The sequence below is a fragment of the Rhinolophus ferrumequinum genome, chromosome X, assembly GCF_004115265.2.
Source record: "Rhinolophus ferrumequinum isolate MPI-CBG mRhiFer1 chromosome X, mRhiFer1_v1.p, whole genome shotgun sequence".
NCBI lineage: Eukaryota > Metazoa > Chordata > Mammalia > Chiroptera > Rhinolophidae > Rhinolophus > Rhinolophus ferrumequinum.
In genome coordinates, this window is record NC_046284.1 from 20,076,277 (window position 1) to 20,099,987 (window position 23,711).

Genomic DNA, 23,711 nt, shown 5'->3' on the forward strand with positions numbered 1-23,711 from the left:
GCAACCCTGAATAATGCATAAAAATGGTCATATCACATGGTTTAAGAGATATCCACAGACTCGCAAATACCACAAGTTCTCACCAAACTACCTAAGGACCACACCACGGCTTTACTACTTAGGTGAAGAACTGTTAAAGAAACAAAATTGTTCATCCAATAAATGGATATCCTTCATTGAGAGATACTGTACAAAGTATGAAGCTTATCTGGCTGATAGGACAGGAGAATGAGGTGACTATTCTAAACACATTTTTATATATTTCATCCTTTTTTATTTAAATTGATTTGCTCCTTAGAGCTGTTTAAACAAAATCGAAACATTAACAATTAAAGAAATAATAAAATAAATTATAACTATCATTATTACTACAGTTTTCCATACTGGGCTTTTAACACATGAGGTTGATAAGAAAATAATCACGATGATGATAAATGTGCTACTCTTTCTCAAGCATTATTAAGGGCTTTGGGCCTTAACATTTTAATTTCTGTAAGTTCTGACCTCAGCTATGCTTATCGTACTGGCCATAATAAAATTTGTATGATTTAGCTATGACTGTGACCTAATATATTTTCTAAGTTCACAGTTATAAGACACATCAGGCAAAGTTTCAGACCCAGAACTTAATGAGTATCCAACCTTCATCTTACAAGTATGGATCTTTTCTGCAAGTGAGCATCTGCTGTTGGCTTTTCAACTCTTCGTTCTATTAATAGAAGAGTTGACGATGGAGAAAATCTTACAACAACTTCCATATCCATTGAGTTTTATAATGTTAAAAAATCTGAATAAAAACATTAAGTATTCACAAGTTCCTATTAGACTTGAACTGAATTTGATGACAGATCTGAACTCTAGTATTTTATTGGGGAATAAGGATGGAGGGGCACTTACATTGCTTCCCTTGTCTTAGCCTTTGTGTAGTCCTTATCATTTACTGACTCCTTGTTCCGATTTTAAAGAAAATTCACATATGTGAGTTTGCTCCTAGAGAAGATGAAAGGACTTGCAAATAAATTATCCATGAGTGAACTAACAAAGTACACACTAGTCTTAAATAAAGCACTCGACTCAATTTTGGATAAATTATTAAATGTCCTAAAACTGATGTATCCTGGTAAACCTCAAAGGATCATGTGGGAGAGGATAACAAAGTTTTAAAGGGTCATTTGAACCAACTGAAGTCCAAGATGGTTTGACTCTGGCTACCTTAGAGGTCAGATATCCGTGTCTTCATTTCACATCAATTGAGTATAGATAGAACACTAGATTTGAATTTCAATGTCCAGATCTGACTTCTTCCATGGGAATCCTAGTCAAACCCAACCTTTATTGTGGACTTCCATGCCAGTTTAATACACTTGAACTCTAAAATATGGTTTGAACATCTATATGCAAGCAAATTCCTAATCTTGTAATGGATAAAGGAGATACTTCCAAAAATTAAAAAGAAATGTAATATCAATGTTCCCATTGATTTAATATTCTTATACAAGGTTCTCTTATAAAAAGTTCTCATATACAGCTCATTCACATTAACTAAATATGTTATTTGACTGATAAGAAAATTATTTCCTAGGGCCATTAGCAATGTTGTATGCATATGTGTGTTTACCTAAAAGACCTAGTTTTCTTTACAAGTGCTATATGAACTCTGATTGAAGATGGCATAAGAATTGAAGACCCTGGATATTCCACTTTTCAAGAGTCCAGTTAGGACCCTTTCCCTAAGTGGGGCAGTTTCTCTCCTAAAGTGAAAATGAATTCCTTCTGTATCAGAGGCTGGGAAAGTTAGGAGATGTACAAGAGGTCAAAATTAAGTCCATTAAATCCCAGCCCTGGATTTAGTCACCATAGAGACAGGGGAGATAAATAAACCAGTAACCTTAACAAATGTGCTGCACCTTTGCCAGACATATCTCTGACTTACCATTATTTTTACTTAAGTATCTTTCAGTCCAAACAAAACTGATGATGAAGCCTACAAACCAAACAGAACTAGGCCCAAAAGAAACAGGAATGCTCAAGCAGGCAAAGGGCAGGCAAAGAGTCAAGAGCTACCCCCTTCGTAATGTGCTCTCTGTTCCCCCTTGAAAAACGATTGCAACATGAAGCTCCAGAGGCAATGACATATGGGGAAAATATGTGGTGCTAAAGCCAGAGGAAACCATGTCAAAAAAGAAAAACAGACATGAAGTAACTGACCTAATTAAAGGAGAAAAGTATACTTACAGCAGGGAAACAAGTATATCTGACTGAAACAGGGAGGGGATGCTAAAAGAAGGCAGCTCATGACACAAAAGTGAATTTTTGTTACTTACCTAAATGAAACCAGAAGATGAAATAGGCATTGCCCTTGAATTACAGCCCTGTTAAGGTTCTACTTCAGTGTACACTGAACCTTTAGACGTAAGATTCACTCTCTGGCACCTCTGTACATTAATGAAAAGCTCTGAGACAAATATTTATACTTTCTCATGTGGGACACCCACATGCCTCTGTACCAACCACAGGAAACAGAAGAAAGAAAAATGGGAGCTCAGGATGATGGAACAAAGCAGCAAGTAGGAACTGTATCACTGGAACTCCACGTTTAGGCTCTGGGCAGCTGTCCTCATCGTGTTTCATAGTTATTTACTAAACACCTATTGTGTGACCAGTGGGAATACTGCTGCTTGCGATGATGATATGGAGTTGATTTAAGTAGGTAAAAAAAAAAAGCTGAAGGTCCTCAACCTCTAAGTGACCATATACTTAATGGTAAAATGTACAAACAATAGGAGAAAATATAAATAAAACCTCAAATAAGGTATTACTTACATTTGTCCATGTGCCTTCTAGTTCTTGTCCATACGTATATATCTCTTTAAAAGGTTATAATCACAGCACATATACAATTTTGTGTCCTGCATTTTTCAGTAAGGCTATATTATATAAATTCTTTCACATTGCTCTGATGCTTGCAGATAATTTTGAACAGATTCATGGAATTCCACTGCATAGAGGTATCACAATTACTTAATCCAAAAGGTTTGTTGAATAAATGAACCATTACTCTACTGTTGGACGTTTATGCCCTTACAAATAACACTGTGATGGACACCCATAACGTATAGCTTTTCTCTTCTTTTCTTAGAACAGTTTCTTAGAACACATTTCCCAAAACAGGATTACTGGATCAAGGGGTACCAATCTTTGGGACTTTTGCTATATATTGCCAAATAATATTCCAAAGGCATTTTACCAACTTACAATGCTACCAGCAATGAGTCAGTGTTTATCAATTTCAAGGTAACCATATTAGGATAGGGTTTTCGTTTTGTTTTTGCTGATTTAATAGGTGAAAAATGTACTTTGTTGCCATTTGAATATGCTTGTTTTTGCACACCAGAGTGGCTGAATATTTCTTCCATGCATTTATTTACTTTGTGATATAACTCGTCTTTTGCCTGTCGACCTACTGCAGAATTCATTTAGCCAACAGTTATGGCACATCTACCTCACGCCAGGCCTGTGTCAGGCCTTACAATCTATATGAGCTCTATGCATAATATGGGAATTAATTATCTTGTCAAATTCACCAAACTTTTCCTGGTGTGTTTTCCTTTTCATTAGTTGTCTTTTCCGTCATTATTGAGGTATAATTCACAAAAATTGTACATATTTAAGGTGTACAACGTTATGATGACATACATATACATAGTGAAATGATCGTCACAATCAATTAACACCTCCATCACCTCAGAGTTACCATTTGTGTGTGTGTGTGTGTGTGTGTGTGTGTGTGTGTGGGTGGTGAGAACAGTTAAGATCTACTCTCTCAGCAAATTTTTATATATTTGAATCTGCTGATTTTTTCTGGACTTCTATCATTTTACCTTCTAACCTTACAATATTATCATATATCCAGAGATTTGATAATTATCCCATTTTCTGTGGTCTTATTGTGGTATAAGTTTTCTAAGAGTCTCATAAATATATTCTCATAATTATAAAATGAAAATCTCTAATCCCTATTTCGTGATTCTTGAGATTTAACATATCTAGCTTTTTTTTTTCATTAGCAGCACTTAAAACAAGTTTTAAAATAAAAGTTTGGGTTATTGTTTACACAGGCCATGCTGTATTACAAATAATTGATTTTTTTAACTTACCCTGCTGCAACTAGAAGGGAATGCAGGTTTACCTACAAAAGATTCAACCACAAATAGCCTGGGTAAAACCTCCTTCTCGTTCTCAGGCCAAAGAAAAAGATATTTAGAACCATCACTACATGCCTTCCTTTTTTTAGAATTGCTTTAGAGTAGATAGAGTCCCCTTGCCACTCAAAGAGAGATGGGTCCGCAGACCAGCAGTGGTGTAAGCCAGTGCTTGTTGTAATAGCAGAATCTCACGCCCGACCCCGGACGTGCTTCATCAGAATCTATACATTACAGTCTGACAAGCACTGGGGTAGACCCCAGGAATCCTCCAAACTCTGTTGATGCTCCTTCTTACTCAGGCACCACCAGAAGGCACTCCTCCCCTCATATGTTTACCCTCAACCCTTTCAATGCATTCCCTTAAAATGAACATCACCTAACACCATGTGCCTGAAAAGTAACAAGCTGATATTTTGAGAGAAAGGATGGATCTAAGTTTGCAGCCTCAATTTCATCTAGACCTGGGGCGAAAACACACGTAAGACCCAAGCAGGTCTTATAAATGACCACAACATTCAGATAACAGCAACTGCCCTTGTCCTTGGTGTCAAGGAGATAATGAAGTGGTGGAGACTGTAGCAAATTTCAGAGTTCAGGTTCCATCTAAAGATACAGCAGCTATTTGGCTCCTGCTTAGTGTCACCACACAGGAATGCAGCCTCAACGTTGCCAGATCTTCTGATATTTCAAGAGAAGCTAAAAATCTGGATTTTTTTTTTAAATGTGAAATCTCTCGATTTTTAAATGCTGGCAATTCACTTAAACATTTAAAAGAACACCGCTGCATGCCAGATCCAGCCCACCAGTTTGAGACCTTGGCTCTAGACTGATGATTTCCAAACTCTTTAAGTTTCTGTAACCCATCTGTGCTGATTTTCACGCTTACTGCTAGTGCACCAAGGAGAGAGGTCACATCAATATAAATGATACAAGTCAAACCACTCTGACTCTCCTATAGTTTAAAATTTTGTGTTTTGTGATGATCAAAAACTGCCACATCAATAATGAAATCACTGACCATATGTCAGTGATAATAAATATTTCCTAGATGTGAAATACATGTTTAATTAACAATATTGTCCCTCCAACAGAAGCAAATACATAGATCACCGAGCTCACGTATGCATTAAGAATTATGTTTTGTTCAAGTTTTTGTTCCAAATAATTCCATAACTAAAAGGTGGCCAAACGTAAGAATTTCAAGTTCTTGAATTATAAACACTACCTGTGATAAATGCTCTGTTAAACACAAAAGGGGATACATTATCACTTAAAACACACACACACACACACACACACACACACACACACACACACAAAATATCCTCCTGTGAAAACTGCAAAGTCCATTTTCCTAAACTGTTCAGTTATTCCAAACAAACTTTTAGAGTGTGACATACACAGTTTACATTTGTTTTCATTTTGGGGGCATTTGGTCCCAGGCACAGCTGCATCCCCAGCAATTCCTGCATACTTTATTATTTGCACATGCATGTACAGAGGTGGCATACATCACAGGCTCAAAGAGCAGACGAGATACAGGGATTCTGAAATACATCCCTGAACTCCAACTGGTCTCCTCAATACTGGGCAATTTAATTTAAAAAGGCAAACGAATTTTCAGTTTCCTCATCTGCAAAAGGGAAAATAATCTAGGGGTGTCCCACACTTGAAGAATATATCAGACCAAAATGTATTATTCTTTTTGTTTTGCTCACTCCTACACTCCTGGCCTGGTACATCGTAGGGCTGAATGAATGAAAGAAAGGAAGAAAGATCACAAGGTACAACTAACTACATTATGACTGTTGAACTGTTTTACATCAATCCTATATATTTCTGTCATGGTGAAACAGAATTTAACAGATGCTGTTTAATAACTCACCTGAGAAACTCAGTGCTCTAAAAGAAAACCCAAGTTCTGATCAAATTAAAGATGTCGTTGGGGCATTCTTAATATCACAAACCACTTCGCATATGTGTTCGAAAAGCTTCAATTAAAAGGCTCCGTTTTAAGAACACGGTCTTGTACACAGAGTTTCTATCGAAGTTTGATAATGATGAAGTTGTCGGAGTGGCAGATTGCTGTTGAATGACTGAGGACAAACACTGCATGTGAACGGCCACGTTTCACCCGGCCAGCATTTCCAACTAAGTTGATGAGAGGACACTTTACTCCTATGTATAGCTCCTTAAACAATCTAGTCTCTGTTTCTGCAGGAAAATAAAAATAAGAGCCGAGATAGGGCTCAGAGCTAAAAATCTCTGTTCTTTAGACATAGCCCCGTGCTTTCCAACTGCCCTAGGAATGGCTCCTCAGAGGAGGGAGTCACAGCCTGCTACTTGAGCCAAAGCAATTCTGCTTTGGTGTTCTCTATTGGGGTTAGACTTAAGATTTTATTTGAAAACAGGTTTCTATCATTAAAAAAAAAAAAGTTTGAAAACAACTGTTTTAGGTAAAGGCCAAGGATGGTAGCTATTCCAGGGCTTAGACTCAAAGATGGAAGAACCCATCTCTGGCAGCTGAGAGAAACTGCTGGAGCTTCTGTCATCACGCCAGTGTGAAGCCCCGGGCCTTGGGAAGGACTGCTGACCTCTACCATAATTGATGAAATTGATCAAATTCAGATGAAACACTTCTAAAAAATCTGTCCTACTTTTATTTACTCTTTAAGGTTTAACATGTTTAGGTATTTAAATACATATATTTTTTTAAGTAAAGTTTATTGGGGTGACAATTGTTAGTAAAGTTACATAGGTTCCAGGTGTACAACTGTGTAATAACTTTTTTAAATCTGTGAATTATTCTGCCGCAGGTAGGTGTAACAAACAAAGGCAACTATCACCACCTAGCGAGCATCTACCCTAACTGAAATGAAAGGACCTCCACTGAATGTGGGACTTGTGCATGGAGGCGGGGCAGGGTGGCAGGGGAAGACAAAAACCTGTTGATGGAGGAAACTGGAAATCCTAGCTGCTCCCATGCAGGCAAATGTTATGTCCCCTCTTGTAAATGCATGGAGACTGGGGCACAGAAAGCAGAAAGACTGGGGCCCCTTCCGTTGTGCCTCGATGAATCATCTTTGAGATCCCTCCTTTCATTATTTTCAAAGGTGAATGTCCACCCAGTCTCTTAAAGAGAGAAATGGGTAACCCTGGAATAGACATAAGCCACTGTGGCTAAAGGAACAGGACAGAGGACGCCTAGCCAATGTGTGTTAAACGACAGGGCTGGCAATCAAGCTCTCACAGCAGTGCTCTGAACTTTAGCACTAACCAGACAAAAGTCGGCTGGCCCACTTCAGTGCAACCTGATGGAAACGCCCTTTGGCGTTCCTATCACCAGATTGACAGCGGTACCCTGTACCTCGGCTCCTTTGACTCACAGTTGACTAGTTCAGTCTAACCTCCTCAGAATTGTCAGCAAGCGTCTCCGCCCTCGACCCCAGGATTTGCTCCATGCAGCTTTCCTGCTCCCTACTGTTCATGCTGTGACATGAACAGATCTTTATTTGCAAGCAGACCTTCTAGCAGTTCTGTTGTGCTTGGCACATTCACTTTTCATGCCCCCAAATTAAAAGCAAATGAGACTTTTCCCCCTCAAAAAGGCATTTCCCAAAGAGCTAATATTTAGGGTAAGCAGTGATAATGGTTGGGTCAATTAAAATGAACCCTCTGAAATCTACTGTACAAATAAAGCTCTTTGTACAACGTCGACCCTAACACCACAAATTGGAAGGCTGGAGATCAGTGTATTAATTTGTGGCAATTAGTAAAACTTACCTCACACTGGATGTGTGGAGAACGGATGTGTTCAGCCAAGGGCTGGATATGGTTGTCAACTTCCAATGTGCCTAAGTTAGGAAAAAATGAGAATCAAGAGGCAAAGTTACCCTTTCAGAAGAAAAGTTGGAAAATCTTAAAAAAAAAAAAAAGTCAACTTCCTTTGAAATGGCTCATGGTAACCCATTCTACTTTGTATTTACAACCCTTTAAAGTTAAAGGAAAACTGCCAAAATGTTCTGCATATTTCCCCAAATGTCTGTTTATCATATAACATTCTCACCGGCAGTGGATCTGGCAGCCTCATTATCAAGCTGTATTAGCTCAAACACTCAGCATTGTTAGTAGAGTGAGCTCATGGCCTATTTCAGTTTTAAATTAACATTTGGCAATCACCCGGGTAATCAAAACAAATGACTCAGTCGTTTAGAATAGATTTATTAGTCGAGACTTCTCCTCCCACCCCCCCGTTCTAACATCTTTAGAATATTTTGCCACAGGAGGCTCTGAGATCCAGACAAAATGTAGAGCACAAGTCACCAGAGGAATATTTAGAGGTGTTGCCATGGAGATGAGGTGCCTGTGACCACTGAAGTTATCTCCAATCAACAGCAGGATTAGGATGCAGGCTGGTGGGCAGGCTCATCCCGGTGAGGATGGTTCCACATCGCTAGGAAACAGGTGTGCCCTGTGCTTTTCCCATCACCACCGGGACAGTACACCCTGACCCGCTGTCCTCCCCACAGGCACAGCTCACACCCATTATTACCCGCACCCCCCCACCCCGTTATTCAGAAAGGACTGGCTGGGGCTAAGGAGAGAGGAAGTGTGAACACTGTATTATCCCCAATGTGTGAAATCCTGAAACTCATACCAGAAAGAACTTTTATATCAACTGTGAAATGTACAGGAGCAGATAAAATCTGAAAGACAGCTCCCTGAGAGGAGGCCCCGTCTGTTCTGTTCACTGCTCTAGCCCCATGCCCAGAACAGCACCTGGCACACAGGAGGCTCTCCTCAAGTATCTACCAAATGAAACAGGGCAAACATAAACCAAGGATTGTAACCAGGCTCCTCACTGGCCCCCTGCCCACCACCAACCGTTTCCAGGTTGACCATCAAACAAGCAGTGGTTAGAGATTTAAAAAATGTTAATCTACTGGAAAATAAATAGCTGGTCCAGTTAGCTCAATAGGTTAATGGGATCATCTGCTTAGAGATTTTAATGACAGCTACCATAGTTGAAGATAACTCTTCCAGACTCAAAATGGACAAGTCTACAGAGATGGGGTTTTTGTCTGTCGGGTCAAAAGCCCAGAGGAAAGTGAATTTGTGCCACTGGTTAAGAGCTAACTTTCAAAAGTGAATGTTTGAAAAGTGATTGACTTCAAAGGAACCCCTTCTAGTCCTCTTCCCACCTATACTTAGAGATAATATTTTCATATTCTATCATATGAATATGTATGACCTGTTTCCTATTATGTCTCATTTGTCCTACAGGACTTCAAGTTTCTTGGTGGCAGGGACAGAAATCCCTCATTTCTCTTCTATCTTCAAGTACTTAGCATGGTAGGTAGATACAAAAACCTTGCTCAGTCTCATCTCTCATCACCCACACCCCACTCATATGGAACTCACTGTTTCCTGAAGGTGGTGCCACACCCTTTCCTGCAGGTGCGATGAGAATGCAGCATGGCACAGCTGTTCACAGAAAGGGCTCCAGACTGCCTGGGTTCAAATAGTGGTCCCACCTCATATGAGCTGTATAGCCTCTCTTCGCCTCTTACCAGTAAAAGGCTGTAAGGTGGCAAGTGGGCAGTGCATGTAACAGCACTTAACAGTGCTCACACATAAAAGGTACTTACTGAATATCAGATATATAATTAGCACTATAATTATAACAGGTGCAGAGTAAAAATGTCATCAAATTTGGATAACTATCTCCTATGCTGCCACAAACGCTTGGCCCAAATATACCCCTCTTTAGATTCAACCCAATTTAAACTTCAAACCTGAATCCATCACACTGTAGCCTTAATATACTATTTCACTTTACTCACCCTTCCGGAATCGATTTTTCCTGGAGATGGATTTGATACATCCTGGGCTCTACTTGAAGGAATCTGGTTTTCTGCTTAAAGAACCAGAATAGCTTCCTCCTTAAGACCCCAACCCTGGCCAGTACCTTTCCTGCCTTATCGCTGTCTGCTTCCCACTTCTACAAGTTCAGGCTTTGAGCACCCCTACCCCACCCTGCCCAGCCCAGGCCGGGTGGCAGAGAACTTGTCTTCCAAGACTGACTCTCCCTTTCAGAGGAAGTCCTTGCATGTCATGCTCCGTGACACCCTCCAGAGGGCAGAAGAGGGAAAGGCCCAAAGGCTGAGCAAGCAGAGCTCTCACATTGGGGTCCAACTTGGGCTCCGGCCAGGGAAGTCTTTGGTTCCATAGTTCGTGATTTCATCATCAAGAACTAGACCACAAAGAATGATAACAATGCATAGTGAGATTTTAACAGCTTCTGTAGCTCTGTTCCACTTTATTGACTGTACTAGTGTGTCTCACTTAACATTTCGTTGGAGTGAGGAGGAGGAAGACACTCATGGCAGGTAGGGTTGTATATACTTTTGAATCTGTAGTGTATAACTGTGCCTCTGACCAGACGTAATACAAATTGTGTTGATGATATTGCTCAAGTCAAAGAAAAGAAAAAACAAAAAACAGAACAGCAGCCAAACACACTGGGTGAAATGTGATGACAGTGAAGTAATCCAAAATAAAACCCAAACACTGTAAGGTCAGTCATGCTTTAAAATAAATCATGTTAATCTCATCCCACCCTGACAGAATTAATAAGTAAAAATTAGACAAACCATTTGTGTGATTCCAGAAGAAGCCAGTAGCTATGTTCTTGTGACATTTAACATACACAATCATTCTCCTTCAGATTTAACAATAGTATTGTGGTCACAGACACTGGCGACCCTATCACTACTGTCAGCCAAGCTTAAATGATCCCCAAATCACCAATCAATTGGGTGAATTGTGTGGAAAACTAAAATCCAGAGACAGCAGCCGTTTGAATGAGCCTAAAAGACCGGTTGAATCAATCAAAATGGATGAGCCCCCCAGATTCATTGTCTCCTTTAAATTCTTTGAATGTGATTGTCATGGTAACCATTCCTTAATCATGTTGTTCAGAGTATTCTCTCCCACCTAAGAAACCAAAGAGCGGTGAACCCCAAATATCTTCTTAATTAGGTACACTTGTGATGGTAGCAGGCAGCTGCAGCTTAGACTTCTCATTTATCCTCTTTTATTCACATGCTTACACTGCTATGCTAGCCAGAAACACTGGCATAGACACCATTCAAAACACATTTTAAATGTTACCATAAAACGCAGTAATAAATACAAAGGAGATGCCACTGGCTCCTTTCTTTTAGCAGAAGAACTGATAAACTGGCTCTCATTCAGCAAAATAATTTATTGGTATAAATAAACGGGTTAGATGAAAGATGCCTCATTTAAAATAATTTCAACATAATCAAGGTCTGGAAAATAATCAAATCTTTAACAGTATCTTAAATTAATAAACAAAAACCAACAGGATATTACATTATAGAAATAAAATAAAATCTAATTCTGTGTCCTTATATTAAGATCTAGTATAGAGTATATTTGGTGATGTGTATCTGGTGATATACTCTATACTATGTCTAGAAGATCATTTACTCTGCACAAGTTTCTTCATTTATTTTATATGATATAATCATAATATTCTCCACAATTTGGAAGAAAAAGTTTACCCTTATTTGGTTTGGGAAAGATAGGTTATATATTTTAAAGGTATCTACTAGATATACTACATGTTTAAAAAGTTGTGATCAGGGGTGGCCAGTTAGCTCAGTTGGTTAGTGTGGTGCTGGTAGCACCAAGGTTGCCAGTTCCATCCCCGCATGGGCCACTGTGAGCTGTGCCCTCCTTAAAAAGAAAAGAAAAAGTTGTGATCAGTTTAGGTTTCCTCCTAGATTTTTACAGTTCCTTCAGAAACTAAAAAGTGCACAGCTTTACCAAAGTTAGAGAATGGTAAGCCATTCTAAAACCTTGCACCTGAATGTAGGTAACTCTTTAAAATATTGAATTTGCTTTTATGGGTTTCCAAACTAGTAAATAAAATGTCTTTCCTCCTGAATATGGCACAATCTGTAAACTCATTAAAGGTGGAAAGATGAGCAGTGTCCCTACCATGCCTCAACTAAACACTATGGAGCGCTTTTTATGGGCCATTTCTGGATGCGAATTTAAAGAATTTTTGTCATAAGGGGGGAGGGATAAGGAATAAAAATATACTTATTTTTGACTGGAGTATGAAAACATTGAGAATACTTTTGCAACAAAAGCAAAAATAAATAAGTGGGACTACATCATACTAAAAGCTTCTGCACAGCAAAGGAAACCATCAACAAAATGAAAAAGCAACCTACTGAATGGGAGAAAATATTTGCAAATCATGTATCTGATAAAGTGCTAATATCCAAAATATACGAAGAACTCAGATGACTCAGTGGCAAAAAAAAAAAGGGGGGGGGGAACTAATCTGATTTTAAACAATGGGTTAAAGGTCTAAACAGACATTTTTTCAAAAAGACATACAAATGGCCAACAGGTACATCAAAAGATGCTCAACATCACGGAAATGCAAATGAAAACCACAATGACATCACCTCACGCCTGTCAGGATGGCTATTATCAAAAAGACAAGACATAACAAGTGTTGGCGAGGCTGTGGAGAAAAACGGAACCCTTATACACTGTTGGTGGGAATGCAGACTGGTGCAGCCGCTATGGAAAATGGTATGGAGGTTGCTCAAAAAATTAAAAATAGGACTACCATATGACCTAGCTATTGCACTTCTGGGTATTTATCAAAAGAAAATGAAAATTCTAACTCGAACAGATACATGTACCTCTATGTTCATTGAAGCATTATTTACAATAGCCAAGATATAGAAAAAACCTAAGTGTCCATCAATGGATAAATGGATAAAGAAGATGTGGTATACACACACACACACACACACACACACACACACACACACACACAAAATGTTATTCAGCCACAAAAATGAATGAAATCTTGCCATTTTCGACAACATAGATGGACTATGAGGGCATTATGCTAAGTGAAATTCATCATAAAGACAAATACCATATGATCTTTCTTATATGTGGAATCTAAAACAAAACAACAACAAAAAAATCCAAACTCAGCTGAGCCGCCGGTGGGCGGCCGGTTGCTCCGTGGTTAGAGCACAGTGCTCACAACACCAAAGTTGCCGGTAGGATTCCCACATGCGCCCTCCACAACTAGATTGAAAAACAACAACAACGACGACTTGACTTGGACTGATGGGTCCTGGAAAAACACACTGTTCCTCATTCCCCAACGGAAAAAAAAAATCCAAGCTCATAGATACAGAGAACAGATTTGTGCTTGCCAGAGGCAGGGGATAGGAGAAATGGATGGAGGGGGTGAATGGTTTAAAAAAGACTATAGCTATTTTCTGTGTATATTGTTGCATAATTGTTGGCTAATGAGCTTTATGAGAATAAAGAAAGTAAAAACTCATAAAACATTAAGAATACTTAATTTAAAAAGCCATCAACAACAGAACAGAGGAAGCTAAAATTATCAGGCATTAGGAACAAATGGGAAAAAGGCAAAAAAAAAAAAAATCGAATGGCAAACTCCAGCAAGAAAAATGCAGCAGCAAATATTTGCTAAAGTCAAAAGGTAAAACCTTGAAATTCTTGTCCTTTGCCCTAATGTTCAATGGTATTTTTGTTTTGTTTTAAAAATACAGAGATTGATGTCCTTTCAATGACAGTTACAACAGCTCCCAAATAAAACAAATGATAAAATAAAAATTCACTTAATTGACGGATAGGCTTGAATTAGTCATTGCCAAGTTTACAACTTTCCCACAACTCCAAGCATTCTTTCATTAAGAGAAACAGGGTTTTTCCCCTGCCATGATGACCATGAGTAGCTTTCTGGGTGACTACAATTCTGTATTTTTATACACTCACCGGGGACTACCTGTTCCCCCAATTAGAACTCCTAAATCAAAGCAAGAGGGGACAAAAAATGAGTACAGACCCATAAAATGTGACAATTCTGACAGATGCATCGAGAGTGTACATGCTGTCTCAGAAGTCTGAGAGGAACTCCTGAGCCAAAGACATTCTAACACTGTCCCTCCCACAACCATCACCACAATCCTTTCCATGTGTCCTGCAAAAGAGCTTTCATACTTTTTCTTCCATATAATCTCATTTCTACAATTGCAATTTGGCCGATTACCACTTCACACCTAAACTACTTCATCAGACTCAACTATGGACATGCTCCCTCCCTTCTTCATGTAGCTGTCAGAATAACCTTTCAAACGTTATCAATCCCTTTCCCTTAGATCGGCCAAATTTCTAGCATGAAATTCATGGCCTTCCAATCAGATCCGAATCTACTTTTCACTTTCCCCATACTCAACTCTAGCTTTGTCACCACTGGAGAATAACAGGTGCTGTGGCTGATGCCACCCTTCCCTAAACCAGTGATTCCCAAATTGGCTGCACCTGGGGAGCCAGAACAACTAGTGATGTCTGGGTGCCGCCCAAGTTCCCCCAGATGAATCTAATGTGCAGCCACGTTTGAGAATCACTGCCCCAAATTCCTATAGCCTGTAGTTGTCAAAGTTTAGTGGGCATCAGAATCTCCTGCGAGCAAGGAGGTTGTTAAAACAGATTGCTGGGTGGTACCCCCAGGGTTTCTGATTCAGTAGGTCTGGGGTGGGCCCATGAATTGGCATTTCTAACAGCTCCTGGGTGGTGCCCAAGGACCCTACTTTGAGAACTGCTGCTCTACAGTCGTAATTAGTATAATTATATAGTATAAATATATGTACCACATACAGCAGGTCCTCGAATAATGTCATTCTTTCAGCGTTGTTTCCTTATAACATTGATGAGACACTGTAGGAATTTAACTCTTGTTTCTATCAAGTAGCCTATGGCAAAATTGGTTTTGCTATTATGTTATTTCGCTTAAAGTCACAGAACCTATCGACAACATTAATTGAGGACTTACTGCAAATATGTGCACTTTATTTGGCAAAAGAGAATGTACGATCTTCTGGAATATCTTCTATTATTGCCTTGTACTGTTACTTTAACTTTTTAACACATTTGTTTATGAACCAATCCTCAGAATGTTTTAGAGATTATGTAGTCCAATTCCTTTTTTATAAACCAAGACCCCAAGAGGGAAGTGATTTTCCCAAGGGATCAGATGCTTATTGGCAGAACTTGGGCTAGGATTCAAAACTCCCAACTCTCTCCACCTCCCCTTCAGTTCAATATTCTTTCCACCACATCTTTAATGTATCTCTAGCAGCTTCTCCAATTAGAATGGACATTCGTTGCTTGAAGAGATCATTTTTGTTTTTTTACTATTCCCCACAGCAGCTAGCAAGCCCAGCAAAGTGCCTTACACATAGAGTCAGCACTCAATAAACATTTGCAGATTTCATTTTATGAAGTACTCAGCCTCATACTTTATAAGCTGGGTTTAGCACACTGCTGGCAATTGGGCAGCTCTGCTCCAATCAATTAGCCACAGAGTAAATCCTTCACATCATCACACACATTGCCCGTATCTGCTACAGGGTCAGTAATAAGCCCATAAAGACAAATTATAGGGGTTTTAAAAGTGGAAGGAATGATAAGTTTATAAGGTGACACCATTCAACTTTCAAGTTATGGGTCAGAAGACACTTACAAAGTACCCAAAGTTCCATGTTAAACCTAACAAAGCAGTGCAGCAGTGAAAATACGACAGGGAAGTCTAAAGTACGCTGCTCTTAGGCCCCAGCTTCTTTGTGGTGAGGCCCTCCCTGTTCCTTAACAGAAAATCCACAAGTAACTGAATTACAGGTAAAGAGGAGATAGAGGGGGAGGGAGACCAAGAGGAGCCAGAGGGCTGCGAGACGTAGCTGGGTGAGCAGCAAGGGGTAAGACAATGTTGTCACACAGCCTGCCTTGCGTGCCATTGCTACTACACCTCCCCAGACCTTCCAGCAGCTTCACTGGGAGGAGCATGACCATGCTAAGCCTCATGACTGACTAAGCCTGTCTACACCGTACGATTTGATCACTGATGCTTTTGCCATCTCTACAATGGACAAGAATTGCTGTACAATCAAGTCAGCTGCAGCACTTGTTATTAATTGGGAAGGTGACCACAGGAATGTATTGGCTGTGCCACCATTTGGTTCACCACTGGCACAGAGTAACCCGTGATCTTGGCAACAGAACTGGAATCCCCAGCTTCCGTCATAGATTGTGACTCGAGGAAGAGTTACTCCTGTCTCCGCTCTTTCCCCTTCCCCCTGATAAAATCTGCTGCTTCCAACAGAGGTAGGACCACATGCACAGGAGAGTCAATCAGGCAAGCAACGAAGCCAATAAAAATACGTAAACATTTGTGTAATAACAGGTGTAACAATGAGTATACATAACATAATCATATGCAAAAATTACTTCGGATATACAAAATAAATTTTAATAGGTTAAATAAGTGAACTCTATAACCAACTGCCCCCTTTATTAGTATGTTTTTCAGGTAACTGTAGAAGTTTTCCATCCTGGGTTTAATCCCAGAATTGATAAGACACATTCAGTGAACCACCACGTCCCCAAGACATCTCATATTCCTTGAGTGATCACCCTCACGTATGTTCTAATCCTTGATACTTTGTCAGTTTTTTCTCTTCCAGTGACTTTAACGTCACCACGTTTGCTTGTCTCCCTCACGTCTCCATGTCCCTCTCAGACCCAATCTCCCCGACCCTGCACTGACTACTGCCTACCATAAAATGTTCGGTTTCACAGCCAACTCAAGAAAGCAACACATAACTTGTTGTTGCTCATAATAATCACCCAGTTCCAATTTATAGAAACCATTTACAATCAGACCTAAAAATCGAATCTTTTCACACAGGTTTACTGGCGACACACTGAGTGTTAGGTCAATGCTTCGACAAGCCCTGCCATAGCCTTGGCCCAAAGCAATCAAACTCTGACCTGGATATTGGCTCAGAGTTGGCATGAGTTCACCAAATGTCACTGTTGCTAGTGACACCACAAAGGTCAAAAAAGGACTCATTGGGTTACAGGGCAGGGAACTTGACAAGTCTGGGGCTCCTCTACATCTCACAGATGGCACAATGCCCCAGTGGTGGCAAAGTCCCAACCCAATACTCAACACTAACCAGTCCAGTAACTACTGTGCAACCAGATGGTGGTTAGCAGTTCTGGGAAGCTCTTTAGGAAGCTCATGCTTTCACTTTTCAGGGGACCCAAGACACAAGTTATGTCACTCATGGAGAAGCACTTCTTTTATACTACTAATACTTAAAAACAAACAAAGCGCTTTCATTTACAAGTTAATAATAAAAAGTACCTGATATATTTATTCTTTGTATTTCTGAACCCCAAATGTACAAAGGGTTTTTTTTTTTTTTTTTAATTTACACTTGTTTATTTTTAGGAGTTTTAGGTTTACAGAAAAATTGAGCGGAAAGTACAGATTCCATATACCTCAAAGACCCCTCCCAGTTTCCTCTATTATTAATATCTTGCATTACTGTGGCATATTTGTCACAACTGATGAGCCAATACTGATAAATTATTAACTAAAGTCCATAGTTTACATTAGGGTTCACTCTTTGTGTTGTGCATTCTATAGATTTTGACAAATGTTGAAGATTTTTTTGTTAAATCCTTACAGTGTATTCTGAGGAGCAATAAACCACCTTACCTCAAGACAATTTTAATTGCTTTTGCTTTGGAAAAGGAAGTTTCACAGGGTTATAATGTAAATCACTCATTTCTTTTTAATGATTCATAGTTTCAAAAACTGTCTATAACATAACCCTGCAAACATATTTGACTTTGATTATCTGAAAACAGGTTGTTCACAAATCTCAAACCTCCAGCATGGCTCCAAACTTGAAAGGAGTCTGAAGAAATTATTGGATCACAAAACAAAGAGTAAGACAACAGCCTCCAAGATGATATCTGACATGGGGGAATTAGTCAGTCTGTTGATGACTCGGTCTGGAGATGTTTATAAAAAACAGCTGTATCACGAGAAAGCAGAGCAGTGTAAGGGGTAGCATCAGAAGACAGAAAAGAGGAGGAAGAAAATCGGGGAAGGAAGACAGTAGAAATCAGAAGTGCAGATAGAGATGGATGCAAGACAGAGCGAAAGCAATGGAACAGAGAGCCAGCTAGACATAAAAACACGGTGACATGAAGTTTTTTGAGGGGGCGAGTGAGGAAGGGGCAAACTGCCTCTCAATACTGTGGCCCTTAAACTGCCTAATAACTGTTCAATTGAATATGCCAATGGGAAAGTAACATTTAGCATATTAAAAATTTGCTTCGCATGTAGGTACATAAAGATGATACACCTATGCGCAGAAAATTCTCTCTGAAATCTGTTTCAAAATTTTTGGAAAGCTCAAGGGACAGGGTTATTCCTGCATAAGTATATACATACGAGTACATTGGCTGGAGGTGTGTGTGTGTTAATATTTATTCTCATTTTTTACTTTTACTTTACAAATAAACATGAAGTAAAATTCAAATTTATATTTGTCCTGTTCTTGAGGAATTTCACATCTCACTATAACTACTTCAGAAGAACAAATACTGCTTTTCTGTTTTATCAGAACTGTTTCTGTCTTGGCTGTAGTTTCCCTTCAATCCAAGTATGTAATGAGACTATTTAATAAGGATGCTATAGTTTACTTGCATGCAAAATTCTTAAGTACTCATCTTTAGGCAATGTGGATAGTATTATTTTATCTTAAACATGGAGAAGAAAATTGTGTTTTGGATAGAAATCTGGTCTGGCTAGAGGAGGGTCCACAAATTTTCAAACCTAAGTTTAGAAAGTGGCCCTCACACAAAAGCACCTCAGTGGTTGCCTGGGGACATGGGCACAGAGAAGAACGTACTGTAAAAGGGGCTTAAAGAAACTTTTAAGGAGTGATAAAAATATTCTACATCCTGATTTTGGCAGTGGTTTCATGGTTTCATACATCTGCCAAAAGTCATCAAATTATATGCCTTAAGGGGATAGTTTATTGTATGTAAACAATACTCAATAACCTTGATATTAAATTATCTTGATAATCATTCCACAATGTATATCAAATCATCATATTGTACCCTTTAAATATATAGTTATATTTGTTAATTATTCTTTAATAAAGTGGAGAAAAAAGTTGACGTTAAAAAAGTGGCTCTAACAAAGGCTGACTGCTTTATCTATAGATGCAAACTTTCGCCTCTGATTGGTTTGGCCGCTTGGTTTCTTAGTGTGGTTAGATGTGCTTAACTACATTGGAAAATTCCTTCCCAGTTCCTTCCTTAAAAAGAGGCAGAGCTTCTTGTGGCCTAGAAGGGAACAGTCCCAGGATCTGAAAACTTGAATTGACCCTGGCATCTGGAGATGGTAGAATCTTTGCCAAAGGACTTAACAGTGGTCTCCTTAGCTTCCAGAAGCTACCTGGCTGAGGACTTCATTATTTCAAGTAATTGAAACTACAATTATTTACAGGGTATTTCTTAGAAATTGTTGAAAAAATTTTGTTAATTCAAATGTGTAAATCCACTGCTATGGCTTGGTGATATGAAATTTTTGAGACTTTATAATTTGTGTGTGTGTGTGTGTGTGTGTGTGTACTTGAGTTTCTAAGAAACCTGGAAGAACACCTGTTACTTCAGTTCACCTGGCCACCTGAGAGTCCAGATGATTATGTCTATAGGCAGACAAGACACAAGCAATCAGTTTCACAAGCAAGAATGATGTATACAGCTAGACCTTGCAGAGATTCACTGAAAAAAACCAATCCTTAATGTCTTCCGAATAAATCACACATTTTAAGTTTGACAGGAGTCAAGCAGCCTTATCCACACTCTAAAACTTGAAGTAAATGACAAAACTTATTAGTTAATGGAGCATAGAAATTTAGTTTTGTACCATCCTTGTCAAAACAACCTTGATGATAAAACCTCTGTACCCTCAGCTATCATTTCCTTATTATTGAAAAGTAAACGTAAAGCCTTGTGGATATTACAAATTTTTGTAATTAGAGTATCGATGGACCATTTTATATCTTAGAATATATATAAAATCCAGAGAGTTTTTATGTGGGTAAATCAAATATAAATTTTATAAGCAGTAAAGTCCTGACCAAAAAGACTTATTTTGAAATTTTTTTTAACGTTTCACTGCATTAAAAAAAAAAGTACACACATATCTTCTATCTGTGCATTTTATACCTATAGTAGTTCAAAAACAAAGTACGAGCAAATCTCATTGGTTTAATTAAATACAGGGGAAAACCCATTTTCTAAGAGGCATACAGTGTGCTACAGGAAGCTGGAAGAGCTAGTTGCTCAATGACAATGCACACACTCATTAGCAGGCAATAATAAGGAATAGGCTCAAAAACTACTTAAGAACACACCCCTAGGCAAGGGTACAATTTGCTCATTTGTTCAAATAGTAGGTCCTTGTCAATGAATATCCATATTCATTATTTCATGTAGCGTTAGCATTTGCTGGGGCCCTAGCTGCAGAGAAGGGATGATTTCGTGTTCACAGGTTTACATGTATATGCAGCCTCTTAATCTCCGGTAGAGTTTTAATTCTATTCTATCAGTGACATTTCTGTATCTAGTGACTCCAGCTCTTCTCAGCCCACACCTGCACCAAAGAGCAGCTTCCCTGCCCATCCTAGGCTGAAAAACGGACCTCAACCAGTCCAGGTTGGGGTAACTACTGGCGAATGGGGTGAGGGGGAGACACAGTGGCACGTGAACTTGAGGATGTGGATACACTGAAAGTACTGAAAAAGGAAAGTGAGCAGAGTCAGCTGAACTGAACAAAGAGTCACCCTAAGAATGAAAATAGACACACAGGCAAAGGAGACACAAAGAGAGAGTGAGCCACACAGCTACAAACAGAAATGAAGAGGGCAGGGACAGAGAGGGAGGAAAGCTGAAGAACTCATTTTTTAAAAGTGCCAGATTAAAACGTGTGTGTGTGTGTGTGTGTGTGTGTGTGTAATGCCATACTGCCAGCATTTGCTACAATTTGTTAACTTCCTACCTAAGTTTGGAAGCAGATGCAATGTTTAAAATTTTTTCCCACAATTTTAACAGGTATCTCATTGTATAAAGGAAAAAAATAATTTTGTGCAGCAATAGCTCTAATTGTGGTCTTCCAGGCTACTACATATAAAGAGTCATACAAAGTTATTTTTCATTTCTGTGACTACAGGCATGTTTGATATGCCTTGGTACTTGGTACTTGCCCATAGGCCAGGGGAAAATAAACTGAGGGCCAGATGTACAAAAGAGGTTCCCCATCACTAATCTTCAATTTCAATAAAGCAAATAATGTGAAAAATTCCTGTACTGCTCACAACTGTTTTGATCATTTTCTGAAGTTAGGAAATATTTGGTCTTTGTGGGAAGTTAATATACTTCCACCATAAAAGCTTGTTCTTTTGAGGGACAGGCCGACAAAAAGTTCTTGACTGTAAGAAGTTCGTACTTAGGAAACAAAAACTTACCTACTATGGAGGACCTAAAACGTCAAACTGGACCTCCGACATGAACTTATTATATGACCTTGGATCAGGTGCTTGACCTCTTTGAGCCTCCGTTTCCTCATCTGTAAAATGAAGGGGAGTGGGTACCAACAACCCTTTCTAGCACTAAGATTCTATCACTCAAGCTGGAGGAGGAGAAATGTTAAGGGGACCATTAAGAGGAGGCCACAGGATAGTCTTCCAACTCCCTGGCAAGGTTCTCATTTCACTCTTTATGACCATGACTTCTACCTAGAGATGCAATAATAATTCAGAAAATCTTCCGGTAAAGTTTTTAAAAAATAACTTAGACTACATTTATAGATTGGAGATTCTGCAATGGACTTGAGTCCACCAGTTAAAAAAAAAATCACTGTATTTTAAGAAGAAATATAAGATGTCACAATTTCTGGGTGGATCATAACTGATTTTTATTTTCTTCTTTAGGCATCTCTGTATTTTCTGAATTTCTCTATAATGAAAAAGTACCACTATTATCATTAAAAAATTAGATTTTCAAAAGGATTAGTGTATTTTTACAAGTTTGATCAGATCTCTGAAGTCTACTCTGAAATCATTGTGGGGAGGGGGTACAAAATCAGGCAGCATCACAATCCGTGCCCATATACACTGGATAATTATCCAAGTGGATGATTGCTGTAGGCAGAATCATGACATTATTATTACAATCAGAATCTGCGCCTCACAGTCCTATGTAGAAATCAAAATGTGCATTTTTATCTAAATAACATTTATTTTCTCCCCCAGCATCCTGGCCCTTGAGAATCATAGTTAAAATTCCTTTCCAATTTAAAGTAAGTGAAATGAAACATGAGGTCCTTCTTCTACCCACAAAAAAAAAGTTTTCCAGACAAAATATGATTGCTAAATGGGCTGTTTCTTATTTTTCCTCTTTTTATGCTCTAAAATACATCAAAAGTTAAAATAAATATTTGGCTGTCAAAACAAAACACACCCCCCATACGGAAAACACATATGAATTTGATGACTTTTTTTTATAAAAACAACTTCCATAGCAAAAAGAAATGTTTAAATTGTATAAAAAGACAACAAAACCAAATGCTGCCATTACTAAGTTCTATACAACAGTCCTGGGGAAGGTAGAAGGTGAGCTGCAGAAAGGATCCAAACGCAATTTGGTAACTTCCACTTTAATGATTATCAAAAAAGTGTTTTAAAACATTCAAGTAAGATAGAAAATGAAGTTGTCCAAAATGACAATGACAGGCTCAGTATGGGTGGATCTCCAGAACAAAGTCCATGTTGAACTTCGTTCTCATCAGTTGAGGAAGGTACAGTAATTCACCTTTCCATTCTCCACCTGGATGTAATCCGTGTCTACAACACGTTACCTGTGAAATTACTGTATACAGGACCCTTACTCACCTCTCTGTGGCTGGCTCTCTCAACTGATCCCCTTCATTAATCCCAAGCTGTAGAGCAAGGAGCAGGGGACAATGGCTAAGTCATGGGAACTAAGTTGAAATCCCAACTCTGCCATTTATTAGTTGTACAGTCTTAGACAAGTTACTTAACTAACCTTGGTGAAATGTGCATCATAACTACTTTTCAGTGTTGCTGTGAGGATCAAATTACATGATGGGTCTAAATTCAACTCGAGCATTGTCTAGAATTATAGGTCTTCAGATAATGTTGGTTCCCTTTCTCCCCCTACTGCTGGGTCACTTACTCCAAACATGATCAAACTTAACATTTGTGGTTTTAATTACTTTCAAGCAAGCTCCGTGGTATATAGGACATGTAGTAATTTTAATTTTGTTAAGTAATATTTTGAATGGAGCATTCCACAAGGGAGACAGTATGGCATTGTGTTTAAAACCATGAACTTCTGCAGAGTAAGACGATCTTAATTTTGATGTCTACTTCCAACCTTGACTAGCTGTGAGACCTATGGCAAGTTACTTTACCTTTCTGAGCTTAGCTCCTTGCTTATAAAATGAAGAAAATATACCGC

General features: G+C 38.9%; 1 protein-coding gene across 3 annotated transcripts in view; it reads right to left on the reverse strand.

The window, feature by feature from the left end:
* The window catches only part of FHL1 (four and a half LIM domains 1), a 58,582-nt gene that overhangs the window by 30,091 nt on the left and 4,780 nt on the right, over positions 1–23,711 (reverse strand). For all 3 annotated transcript variants that reach the window (XM_033107707.1, XM_033107742.1, XM_033107717.1), the window contains exon 2: positions 7,989–8,059. The gene's annotated coding sequence lies outside the window, so the exon portion shown is untranslated. The remainder of the gene's footprint in view (positions 1–7,988; positions 8,060–23,711) is intronic.